Source organism: Mauremys mutica, chromosome 1 (genome assembly GCF_020497125.1).
Source record: "Mauremys mutica isolate MM-2020 ecotype Southern chromosome 1, ASM2049712v1, whole genome shotgun sequence".
Lineage (NCBI taxonomy): Eukaryota > Metazoa > Chordata > Testudines > Geoemydidae > Mauremys > Mauremys mutica.
This window is the reverse complement of record NC_059072.1, coordinates 161,337,054-161,350,849: the sequence shown is the minus strand read 5'-3', so window position 1 is coordinate 161,350,849 and position 13,796 is coordinate 161,337,054. Positions and strand designations below refer to the sequence as shown.

Sequence of the window (13,796 nt, the reverse complement as noted above, 5' to 3'; positions counted from 1 at the left end):
TTAAGATACAAAGGAACTTCATTCTTTGCACCTAACAAAGCACACAGCAGATTTCCCCTAACCTTTTTGCATCTCACCAGACTGAGAGGAATGGAGGCCCTTGACTGAGCCATAAGCGCTTTCAGTGCACTTTTTCACAAGGCACTTAAGGTAGCCACAGGCTCATGTGTAATGCAACCTTTCTTAATGTAAACAAGGAAGCTTAGCTGGGAAAAAAAACAACAGTAAAAAATATCCTGTGCATGAGGAGCGTGTAATTTCAAAAGGGTCAGAACTCAGCCAAATCAAAACCAAACTTCCCCAGAATATTAAAAAGCACTTGAGTGAGAACTATTTCCTTGCCAAATTCCAACTACTTATCTTCAGATATTTTGGGTGTAAAGCTGTTCAAAAATGACCCCAAAATATTTGTTTATTATTTTCCACTCTCCTTGTACTTAAAAAAAAAAAGTCTGAATTAGGTACAAACTGACAGGCAACTCTGAGGTCCCCAGGGACCAGGACATTTGTGGGGAGGGACAGCTCAGTGGTTTGAGCATTGGCCTACTAAACCCACGGTTATGAGCTCAATTCTTGAGGGGACCATTTAGGGATCTGGGGCAAAAATCTGTCTGGGGGATTTGTTCCTGCTTTGAGCAGGGGATTGGACTAGAGGACATCTTGAGGTCCCTTCTAACTCTGATATTCTATGCTTCTGTCTCACTAAGGACTGAACTCAGTAGGACAAAATAATCTATAATGTGATTCCTCTGATTTATGGAATTACACCAGGGACATATTTGGCCAAATATCTGCATTAGAATCTTTTTTGTCTCTGAAATGACTGAGCCATTATGGGTTGAAGAGACGGCACCTTCTACCACCCACTTTTGATTTGAAAAGGGTACACTAAGTGACTGTTTCTCTGAAGCCAGAAAAAAGGCAGATAACCCTTGATCTCTAGCAAGTGCCTCACTCACATTTCTCTATAAACACTTGTTTTTCTGAGACTCTTTTGATGCAGGTAAATATTCACTGTGAGGGAGAGAGAGTCTCAGTAAAATTCTGGGTTGAGTTGCATCCTGTCCTGGTTCTGAAACCCAAGGTAACCCAGTTAAGAAAGTTGATGCCATCCAGAAAGAAGGTCTTGCTAGCACCCACAGTGCTTTGGATTTTTATATTTCGAAAGCCATAACTTGTCAACACATTTATAAATCCTTTTACAATGCAGCTGAGCTAGAGGTTCAAGCTTTAGCAAACAGCAGACTTGTCTTCCTGCAAAACTGGGTGACCACAGCAACAGCAATGTCTTTTTTTCATGGTAAGGTATTTGTGTACCATTTTTAAAAAGGAATGTAATTGTTTATTACAATCCCTGACAAATCTCAATTCCAAAGCTTTTCTCAATTACTGCAGTGGATGCTTGTCAAGTGACATGCAAACCATTTTTTTAATTAAAAGAGAGGGCGGAGGGGGAGAGAGAGAGAGACAATTTCATGTTCTTTTTCTTCCCCAAGTACTTTTCTGAATTTTTCAAAAATATTTCAACATGTGCACACACATATAACACCTAAATGGCATATACTAAAATTACAATAAAGGATTTCTGTTAACATTTCCTCTAGGAAAAAAAAAATCTACAAAACCTCTCTGAAAATGCATCTTTTCCCACTTACATTCAGAGGGGACCATTAAAAATTCAATGTTTGCCACTCTGCAGTGACTGAACCACTGCAATGGGTTTCTCTTAACGTAAGTATAGGAAAATACAATAGTTTAATGCAGGTCCCTGGAACAGTGAATTTTGAATATTCAGTGGCACCCAGCATAGAAATAAATGTTGGCATGATTTGAGCTGCTTCTCTTTCTTTCTCTTTCTTTTATTCCTTGTAACAATACACTTTACTTATTTTTGATAATCATGAAAGGGTACAAATCAGTACACACAAACCAAGTAACAAGAATGAGCACAAACCCAATGCAATATATTAAAAAAAATTAACGCCCGTATAAAAATAGCAATTATGTTAATCAACATCAATTCCTGGACAATCAAGTCAGTAGGATATTTTAGAATTTTAACATTCATTTAACATTTCATCCAGTTTTAAGGACGTTGAGATGACTGGTTTATTAACACCATCATTCAGTTCAAAGACATGGATGAAGTGTGCCCAGATAGTGAAATATTGCTTATTTTTATTATGTTACAAGCTAGTAAATTGCTCCATGGCAAGAATGTCCCATATTTTTTGAACCAATATCACAAAGTGTATAGAGATTCCAGTTATGAAGGAAACAACCCAAGAGGATTTACTTTTTCAGGTTAGGATTCCTTGTCAGCACTCAGCAGAGCCATGGTATTTTATTGGGTCAAAGTCGTCTTTACAGGATAACACTACTGAAGTCAATGAATTTACACCAGGGATGAATTTAGCCCATTCTAGTGAATGTTATAACAAATTATTTTTAATTAACAACTTGTTAGTGTAAATATTTTCTTACATAAAGAAGTCTGTTTTCTTAGGGAATAGCCACAAAAACATGAACTTAGGATCTCCTGGATTTTTTTATTGTTGCTTTAATTCTATATATATTTGTGCTCCAAAATGTTTATATTTTCCTGCAAAAAAAAAAAATATATATATTATATATAAATAAAATGACTGTCACTGATTTATATTTAAAACAGTTTAATGGATTATCTAGCTTTCTATCCTCTTAGACTAACCAGAGGCAGATAAGATTTCTGAACCGTATCATGTTGTACTATATTTTCAGAATATACATTATCATAATTATTAATGATTTGTATTGCAGTAGGATGTAGGGGCCCCAAGTGAGCTCTGGACCCCAGTGTGCTAGGCACTGCATAAATACATAGTGGGAGACAGTCCCCCAAGAGTGTACAGCCTAAATAGTCTGGAGAGACAGCTCGTGAGAGAGAAGGAGTTCCATTAACACTTCTAGAGGGGAAACCAAGGCAAAGAGATTATGTTGCTTGCCCAAGGTCAAACAGGAACTCTGTGGCAGAGTGGAAATTTGAAATTACGCCAGGTCTACACTAGAGATCTATATTGGTACAACTATGTCGCTTAGGAGAGTGAAAAATCCACCCCCCTGAGTGACGTAGTTATATTGACCTAACGCTCCCCAGGTAGACAGCTCTATGTTGATGGGAGTGCTTCTCCCATCAACATAATCAACTTTCCTTAAAGGTGGACGCTAACTACACCAACGGAAGACACTCTCCCTTCTTCACTTAAGCGCTACAATGGCACAGCTGCTCTATACAACATTTGAAGTGAAGACCTGTCCTTAGATTTCCTAAGTACCAGTTCAGCTCCTTAACAAGGCCATCCTTATTTCTTATTAATTAATACAAACACGCTGCACGGGAATTCCCATGATAAATCTCTGTCCCGATCAGTTTTCATTTCTAAACATAATATTTCACATTTATATAAAGACTTTCATCACGGATCTCAAAGCACCTTGTAAATTCGAATGAAACCTCACAAGATGCCTATGGAAGTAGGCATGTACTATCCCCTTTTTATAAATTATGAAACAAGCACAGAGACATTAAGAGACTTGCCTGAGGTAACAGCACCACAGCAAGCAATGGTGAGACCATGAGCCCCGACTTCCATCAGACATCCCGTGCTACTGCATCTGATCCCAATGTACAAACCTCTAATGCCGACTGTGGCAAAATATCTTTAACTTCAGCCCCCAAATAGTCGTTCAAACTGTAAGCACTTTGGAGGCAGGCACTCTAGATTTGTACAACACTTAGCACAAGGAGGCCTCAATATGTCTGAGTCTGTGAGGTTCAACCCCAATATAAAATGATAAATGCAAAAACCAATTCATAGCAAATCCTAAAGAAAATTTATAAAAATCAGCTACCCGGCATTGCTCTCAAATTTTACTATTCAAGAAAGGAAATTCCTGGGTGTCCTAGTAAAAATAAACCTGGCTGGGGCTGTGTGACGAAGTGGGGGATTTTCTTGTTTTTTCCTTGGTTTTCCGATGGTTTGCATGCAGAGGGGGTGGGACTCAGTGTCCCTGGGGGTTACTGGCTTAACGAGGGGAGGGGAGAGGGAGTTTGTTGTTACAGAGGACTGGAAAGGGAACTTGGGACCACAGCCGATGGTCTGGAGAATGGACACCCCAGCGACTGGTGACCTGACGACCCGGAGACTCAGCACAGGAACTTCTGGCCAGTGGGAGGGCAATGGGCTGTAAAGAGAGGACCCCATGACCTAACCAGCTGGTTCCAGCCGGAGAGGGCCAGAGGACAGAGGAGAGGAGGCCCAGTGACCCTGTTTACGACCCTGTTTACCTGGAGAGAAGACAATGGACAGAGGCGGGGCTTGGGGCTGGTGATCTCAGATGCCCAGCTGGGAAACAGGGGGGCTCTTGGCTGGGGAGGGGGAGCAGGCAGAGCCCACCTGGATGCAGGGAAGGCATGGATGTGCTGGGCTGAGGGAGGCCAGGCATGAGGGTCAGAGAGTTTCCCGTGCTGTAGTCAATGCTGAATAAACCCTCCTGTTTTACGCTGGCTGAGAGTCACTCCAGTCTAGAGAACAGGGTTGCATCAACCCCTTCAGGGGGTGGAGACCCCGAGGGTCCAGAGCGAGTGGACTCCCTGAGGGGGCCCACAGCGAGATACAGACGTGCTAAGGCTCAGAGAGGTGCGGCTCCAGGAGGTGGAGGGGCTTAACCCTGAGAGAGAGAGGACCGCTGAGAAGGGCTGTCTCACTGAAAGGGGTTCCCCTCACGGACCGCACAGGGCCAAGAGTGGGCATGATCTGTGAGTCTGTGACAGGCTGAAATGTCTTTTCAGAATAATGGGAAATGTTTGGATCATTGTCTGTGGGAACACAAAGATCAGGCATCTGTAGTGTTCAGAAAATGCTTGACTCTCACATAGACTGGCAAGACGTGAAAATTACAGTATTAAACTGCATACCAGGGATTGAGAGTGCTGAACTCGTGAAAGTAACATTTCAAACTGCCCCTCCAAAGAGAAGATTAACACAAAACTAAAAACTCTCATCTTATTAAAATAGGACAACATGCATGAAAGATACCAGCACGTACAACAAGAGAATGAGCTGCTCCTGAAGATTTAATTTTAAGTATATAATACTACATAATACATCTTAGTGCTGTTGCCACATACAGTACGTCATGAGAAAGATTTCCCTGAAAAACACAGGTTACTGATGAAGTCACATGATGGGATACTGAAGCCTTCACTCACAGTTAGTCACTTTCTCAGTCCTAAAAGGGATTAATTTCTCCCTCCAGACATGAACAAATGATCATTCCTGAAGTGCCAAATATTGAGTGGAAGTGCAATCTTCTTTGCTCAGTTACTGGCAAAAAGCAACAGTTAAATACATGCAGAAAGAATTCAGGTCCTGATTTAGAATGCAGCAGTGAAGTGTACTGCATTAAGCTGAAGCTTATATACTCTTCATAACCCTAGCAATTAGTGTTGAGCCAGCTGCTAGAAACACCACTCTTCGACTCACATGATTATCTCTTATATCATGTCTCTCTGTTTATGGTCAAATTCATATGCCCGCGGTTCCCAAGCCATGGTTTACAGCATTGTTCATGTCACAGTGGAGAAGCATTGGAGTCTAGGGCAGTAGTTAAAGACATTCTCCATCTCTGATCCCTGGCTTATGGTGGGAGGAGTCTAACCACACTCCTCTGGCACAGTTAGGGAGACCAGGTGTCCATTTTAAAACCGGAACACCCGGTAGAAAAGGGACCCTGTCAGCTCCGGTCAGCACCGCCAACTGGACCATTAAAGGTCCAGTTGGTGGTGCTGCGGCATTAAGGCAGGCCAGTCCCTACCTGTCCTGGCTCCACGCTGCGCCCCAGAAGCACCCAGCAGGTCAGGCTGGGGGGGGAAGGGCACGGGGCTCCACGCGCTGCCCCATGCCCAGAGAGCACTGGCTGAGCACTCCCATTGGCCAGTTCCCAGCCAATGGGAACTGGGAGGGTGGTGCCTGTGGGCGAGAGCCGCACGCGCGGAGCCTCCTGCTCCCTCCGCCTACTAGCGGTGGACCTGCTGGCCGCTTCCGACACGCACGCAACGCAGTGTCAGGACAGGCAGCGCACTGCTGACTGGGACCCACCTCAGCTAAACCTGAGCCCTAACCCCCTGCCCCAGCCCTCAGCCCCGCCAAACCTGGAGCCCCCTTCTGCATCCCAAAGCCCTCATCCCCAGGCCCAGCCCACAGCCTGTACCCCCTCTCTCACCCCAAACCCCTGCCTCAACCCACAGCCCCCTCCCACATTCCGAATCCCTCAGCCCCATCTCCCAGCCTGGAGCCCCCTCCTGCACCCCAAAGCCCTCATCCCCAGCCCCACTCCAGAGCTCACACCCCTAGCCAGGGCCCTCACCCCCCACACACACCCCAGGCCCCTGCCCCAGCCTAGTGAAAGTGAGTGAGGGTGGGGGAGAGCAAGCCACTGAGGGAGGGGGAATGTAGTGAGGGGGTGGGGCCTTGGGGAAGGGGCGGGGCTAGGGTGTTTGGTTTTGTGTGATTAGAAAGATGACAACCCTAGGCACAATGGAACTCTCTAAAATAAGGGTGAAGCTTGTCTGTGGAGGAGACAGAATGTTCCCTGGGGCCAGTCTGAGACTGTGGAATTAACTCCCCCAAGAACTAAATACCATCACAAACCTCACCACCTTCTGCTCTAAGTGCAAGGCACATTTGTTTGACCTTGCCCTGTTTAACATAAATACAGAGTAACAACTATTTAAAAAAACTAAATAGATAACCCTACCAAAACTTGACACTCCACAGCACATCCTTCTCCCACTGGGGAGATGATGAGAGAACAAACAACACGTGACAGATATTAGTCACATTGCTTAATGCACTACTGGAAGGCACTCAGTTATTAAGGTGATAAGTGCAGTATACGAACCTACAGGACTGATGGGGAAGGGAGGGAGGACAATTGTACTGGGGGCTCAAGCTCCGGGGATCCCCCAAAACAGCTTTATAAATATTCCCAGAAGTAAAGGGCGTGGAACCCCAGCAAACATGATGTACCAGGGCCCGAAAATAATTACATTTCTCTCAATGGGCCTGCAAACCTATATACAGTAGAACAGAATTTCCCTCCCACTCTCCCTTGTGTGCAACTCATTAACTCAGGCTGAGATCATGGGACGAGAATTTGCCACTAAGTGCATGAGGTGCTCTAGCGTAACACAGGGACTCTCTCATATGTTGACCTTCTAATAATTCCCACTTCAGTTGACAATTGGTAATTTTCTATAGTGCCCAAAATACTATCAAGATAAGGAGTTCTGGCTAGCTGGCAACTGCCATAGATCCTCAAAATCCTCTTTTCCCACCACTCCTTTACCTAGCTCACATCATGGTAGTTACAAGCAATGACGAAAAACAGAAGTTGAGCAGGTCACATTCTAATAGTTTTGTCCAAGTGATGTCTGCATCCAGCCCCATAACACAGGGAACATTTCCAATTCAGGCATGCACAGAGAAGCAAGACCTACACCATAAGCAGGAATTCTCCTTATTTGTTAACTGTTTGTTTTTAAGTGTTTAAGGGAAGGAAGAGAACTTCTTAAACTCTGAACTTTCTACTTTTGCTAATAATTGCCAAGATATTTATATATTAACTTTATTTAATTATTAATTTATACAACATTAAATTTATTTACAATGTATTTTTTCCTTTGGTTTTTGATTTCAGATTGGGCAGAGTGAGGGAGTAAGGCATTCAAATAAAATAAAACATTACTTGATAGAAGGCTACAGACTATGATGTATTTATCTGAGAATAACATCTATTATTTAGTTTGGAGCAAAGGTTAAACAGTGTCTTTCAAATGGCAGATTTTTTAGAAGTACAGCATGCCCCTGATACACCCAAACAGCTCTATTTTTAAAAGGGGAATCTGTATTAGGCAATTTTTAAAATGTGAATTACAGTATGTACCAGAGATAATTGCTTGACTGTTTACTTATCAATTATGGAATCAGATTCTTCTACCAATAGACAAGGTAGAATTTGAGAGAGAGAGAGAGAGAGAGACTTTTTACATTACATTTCAATTTTAACACAGAATAGGTTTTTTAGGTCTGGACACCTGACATATAACAGGCTATCAACATAAGACAATTAATGATAACATAACAAGAATACATAACATAACACTACCGCCTTCCATCACAGGATCTCAAAGCACTTTCATTAAGGCTGGCATTATTCTTACTTTACAAATGGGGAAAATCAAGCAGAGGGGTGAAAGGAGACAGCGATAGAATGAGGAACTGAAATTAGGCATCCTAACTCCCAGACTGTGCTTAGACCACTGCATTGCTCTTCTTGAGTGAATGGCATTTCGGGCCAATTTTTGACAATACAAATTCCTGTATTTTTAAAGACCCTCTTGCACACATTACTGCACACCCACATTTTTGTGAGCAATAGCATGACTACAATCATACATCCCAGTATTTATGCATATAGACCAGGGCCGCCCAGAGGATTCAGGGGGTCTGGTGTCTTCGGCGGTGGGGGGATCCCGCTTCGGCGGTAATTCGGCGGCGGGGGGTCCTTCCACTCCGGGACCCGCTGCCAAAGTGCCCCAAAGACCTGCAGTGGGGGCCCCCCGCTGCCAAATTACCGCTGAAGACCCAGCACTTCGGCAGCAGATCCCGCTTCGGCACCCCCCACCGCCGAAGAGTGGAGTGGAAGAAGCCCCGGGGGCCCGGGCCCAGTGAGAGTTATCCAGGGCCCCCCGGAGTGAGCGAAGGACCCCGCTCCAGGGCCTCTGAAAAACTCTTGTGGGGGCCTCTGCGGGGCCCGGGGCAAATTGCCCCACTTGCCCCCCACCCTGGGCGGCCCTGATATAGACGATCATGAAGACCCTGAAAACACCACTGCATAATTTCAACAATTTGGGGGTTTGCTGTATAAAGCCTTAAATGTTTTGGATCCTGCTATTAAGGAGACTCCCTCCAAACCCATACATACCCTTCAATGTGATACCGCAGCACTTCCAGGTCAGTTGGAGCCCCGTTCTATTAAATGAGCAGGAGATGATGGCAGGATGCTCACTGGAAAGGGTTCTCAACTCTTGAACTTGCTCACACTGACAAAGTCCAAATTTGTTAACTTTCCAGATATGCTGCAAAATCCATCTTTTCTGTTGGGATTTCAATGGGAGGGGAGTTGAGGAAGGGTTTAGTTGTTGGACGAAGGCACATAAACGGATTATTATTCTCGACTGTGGTTATTTTAATTATTATGGGATTATTATCCTACTGTATGATCCTATGTAGCCATTTTCTTTGTGTTTTCTGTGTCTATTTGTAATCTAATTCATAACTGTTGTATTTTAAATTACTGTAGAGCACCTAGCACTTCAGACAGGTGCACTATAAATTAGGAATAAAAATCAATACAAAATAACATGCGCAAATCTTATTTGAATACACTTTTGTTCATGGATTGGGCTTCTACCCCCTGAGAAACAGTCCTTAAAAATCAGATATCAGCAGAGAAAGATATTTAGAGAAATGATATTTAATATATAATTTGCAATTTGTGTATTCCAGATACACTTCATAATGACCATGGCCAAACACTGAGCACCAAGAGAGGAAGAAACCTTTTGTGTTGATGCAAAATTTGAGTGGCAGGGAAAAACACAACAGAAGACAAGGGTTCCCTCTCACAATGCAATGTAAATTAAAAAAACCATGGATACAAAAGAACAGAAACAAGAAAGGTAATATACAAAACCTACACTGAATCCTCTGTCATTGTCAGGATCAAAACAGGGGCACATATCTTTACTACAGCCAGTTGATCATTATAAGAATAAATTGCAATGGCCCCTAGAAAAAAACAACAATATCAGCTTACTTATATGCCAAATAATAAAACCCTACAAAGTTTGGGAAGCCATGTAGAGGAGTGGCAAGCTGTCTTGCAGTACACGTAGGGCCTGATCCTGCTTCCAGAAAAATGGACTGCCTTTCACTTCAAGGGGAACATCAGTGGGTTCATAGATTTGACACAGTAAATCAGATTTCAGTTTAAGGCTCAAATCTTAATTGTGCTGTAACAGCAAAGCCAAAGAACAGACCAAAATTTAATGTGGTGGAAAAGCTTCTGCTTGGATTTGATGCTGTAACTGCATCTGTACATCTGCCCCTCACAAGCCTGATACTTAGATGTCTATAGATACTTATGCGGATTATTAAATGGCCTGTTAGTAGTAGAGGTGGATTCAGGACACTGCCACATTTGAACTCTGTATATGCAATTGGACTCTGACATTTCATTTGGATACTTAAAGCATTAATGTTATTGAATCCTGTAGACCTATATTAACAAGTTTGATTTAACAGATGGGAGCATTTTAAAAAATATATAAACAGCTGATCTGAGAGCCAGCATACCAGAGACAGTCCTTTATATAGACAGACATTGCAATGAAGTATAGCAACTTTACTGTGTGCTCCATCAAACACATAACAGCATAAAGAGAACACTTTATATAGTGAAGGATTACACTTAAAGGGCATATGATATCTCCAGATTTTCTTGTTTCCATCATTACTTTCAAACAGGATTGTTTCATTTGGCCGATTATATCCCTCAGTGACACTTTTTCAGTGCTTTCGGTTCCTATGCAACTCTCTGCAGCTTTATATAACCATCAAACTGACTCCTGCTGTCTTTTTGGACACATGGACATTAACTGGGCAGACTCTACATTCTGTTGCTTTAAATGTTCCTTGAACAACTCTCCACCTGCACTTGGTAGATCTTCAGACTTTAACTCACATTCTTTCAAATTCCCTTTTTGCCCCAGTCCAGTGTTCTTGGTAATATAACCTTTATATAATACAAATGTTTCAGCACACACAGAAGACTAAAGGAAATAGGGTGGATATTAGCTGTCCTCTATTTTACATGTGTTTAATGTTATCTCTGAGAATGCTACCCATTTTCATTTTGAACCTAATCTACAAACTTTTTGGGGGTGGGGGGGGTGGGGGGGGATTTTACATAAGCCTGGATGCTCACTGTTTGAAAAAATGAAATGTAGCTTGAGGCACACACTGTATGCTAAGAAGCACCACTTGCTCGATAAAGGACAGTGTTCACTGACACTCAATCACTTCTACGTTCTTTAAAGACAACAATTCAGGGCATTTGGACCCACAATTTTGGTTTAGCCCATTATAGACAGGAGCCCTCTATGAAACTGTGATCCAGGTTCAGATTTCCAACCCCTATTCCAGTTGTGAGGAGTGGGATGTTTGAGCTGGAAGTTTTGATTTGGATCATTATATAGATTTGAGCTGTGAACTCATAGATCTAAGGCCTGAAGGGGTGCTATGATCATTTAGTTTGACCTCCTGCATAACAGAGGCCATAGAATTTCAATCCATAATTGCAGTTAAGTTCAGATCCAGATCTCACTATGAATCAAAAGTGACCCAATCTTCATAGGCTCTTTTCCCATTACTAAATGCAAAATAATCCAGCTTTGTTAGTATTTCAACAAGTTGTGTGGATTCAATATGAACCTGCATGAGGAAACTTTATTCCATCATGGACAAAAACAATTTTTCTACTTTTGTCTGATCAGACTAGAACAATGCAAGCATCAGTGGGGGAAAACTGCCTTTTTGGCAGTGCTCACAGAACTTGAGTCAGGGTAGGTGGAGTCCAGCTGGTTTTCACCAATTGCTCAGGTCCCCATAATATTTCATTGACCTCCACTACTTACTGTTGGTCAACAGCTCAGAATATGGTGCAGAAAAATACATTTTAAAAAATATTTACATGACACAAAACTGGTAAGCACACTTCCAAAGCAGATCAATTGCCTTTACAATTTTCTAAGAACAAAATGTTCCACCAGCAGATTTAAAAAGAAGAGCCAAAAAAAATGGAAAACATTCGCTACCAATTTACTGCAGTCACCCATAAACTATTACAAGAACATTATGTATTGGGGTTCAAGCCAGAAAGCTATTAAAGCGGACCGCATGGTATCTTCACTGTAATGCTACTGAAGCATTAATAAGTCCTCAGGGAATTGTATTTATGGTGAAAGAGTCATCATATAATCAATTTTTTTTTAAAAAAAAAAGAAGCATCTCTTTAGATGGGCTCTGTGCCTTTTCTTTCTCCCGCTCATTGGCCAGTGTCTCACCACCTCCACAAATACCATAAACTTTTCATGATTCTGTCTGGCCCAAACCTTGACGTACATCCTGTGTGTTCCAATTTGGACATATTTCAAGATAAGTGGTGCTAATTGAGTGTGTTAATGGGTACGGGATGTACCACATCCTTGCCCATTGCCTTTATATGCGAGTGTTTCTCTCTCAATGCACAAAGAATGACTAAGAGGAGGAAAAGAGTTAAAAGATAATGCTTAAAAAGGGAATGTGGTTTGTTTTGATTTTTGCTTGGATACATAAATAATAAATATCCAATGGCTTTCTATGGGATTATGTGTTTAATCCCACTTGTAGGAAAATCTCTAATAAATCAAAAAAGCCTCCTTTCTCATTTAAGAGATAACAGTGCTACCCAACAAGATGATTAACCCAATGATCTAATGCTTTTACCTCAACCATCATTATTTTCCCTTGGCTGGTGAAGAAAGTCCTTGTAGCCACACTATCTTTTCAGCCCCTTCCCCTAATGGCATGGTACACAGGTGTAAAACATATATATGATGAGGCCCAGCAGAACTATGGCAGGTGCCTGTCTTGTTGGGAGATCTTACAATAGGAAGTTCTGACTCTTGGCACTGAAGAGTTAAAATGAATCCCAAACCCACTCACCCCAAAAGGGTTTAGGATTCCATTTGGATTACATCACATGTGAAGTAGGTATAGTGGGCACTTAATCACATTACAATAAATAAATAATTAGTTAATATTTATAAAGGGCTAAGTGCTAAGTATTATTATTTATTAGATTACCCCTACACACGCATACCCCAGCACAGTTTATCAGGAGTGGAACAGCAGGTATGGGAAAGACAAGCTCACTAACAGAGCACCTTTCCTGATTTTTTTCACTTCATTCCATGAAAATACCTACTATGAGAGAAACCACAAGGAAAGCATTCATGGTTGTAGACTGACCCATGTTTCCTCAATGGATGGAACAATTCTCTCTGTAACCAGGCAGAATCTTCAGCAATGAAGTATCACCTTAACAGCAGTACCTGTCACTACACACTTCCAAATATTTATGATGTTTTGAACAAATTTAACTAATCTGATAAAATAGTACTAACACAATTGTTTCAAACGGCCTAATCTGGGGAAATGCTGAGTACCTGCAGCTCTCACTGTAGTCAATGGTAATTGCAGGTGCTTTGCAAGTCTCTGAATCAAGCCCTTAATTTATGAAGAAAAACACAGTGGGTCAAATGTATCCCTGATGTAACTCTACTCAAATCCACTGTGTATTTTAGCTCTTGATTTATGGCTGTAGGATGTATTGCTTTCTCAAATACCATGCTTATGTGGGCGGTTTTTTGTTGTTTTTTTTACTTTGTTGTGTAATTAGTTACATTCCAATCAAACATACATTAAAAATAATAAGCAGTAATTTCTACCTGCGCTGGTGCACAGGACATCTGGGAGCGATTTTGCAGCAGCTAAGCAAGCCAAATCTACAACTAAATCTCTCTCTATGGTTTGCGTGTTCACAGCAGGGCTTCAGGCTTTGCTGTCATCGGGACCGCCAATGAGGTTTTC

At 42.1% G+C, this 13,796-nt stretch overlaps 1 protein-coding gene across 16 annotated transcripts in view; it reads right to left on the bottom strand.

Annotated features, from left to right (window-relative positions):
* The window catches only part of ZBTB20 (zinc finger and BTB domain containing 20), a 666,697-nt gene that overhangs the window by 566,620 nt on the left and 86,281 nt on the right, over nt 1-13,796 (bottom strand). For 2 of the 16 annotated variants that reach the window (XM_045001330.1, XM_045001318.1), the window contains exon 1: nt 2,485-2,604. The exons of the other annotated variants lie outside the window; for them this stretch is intronic. The gene's annotated coding sequence lies outside the window, so the exon portion shown is untranslated. Of the gene's footprint in view, nt 1-2,484; nt 2,605-13,796 lie in introns of those variants that run through there. 16 annotated transcript variants of the gene reach the window in all.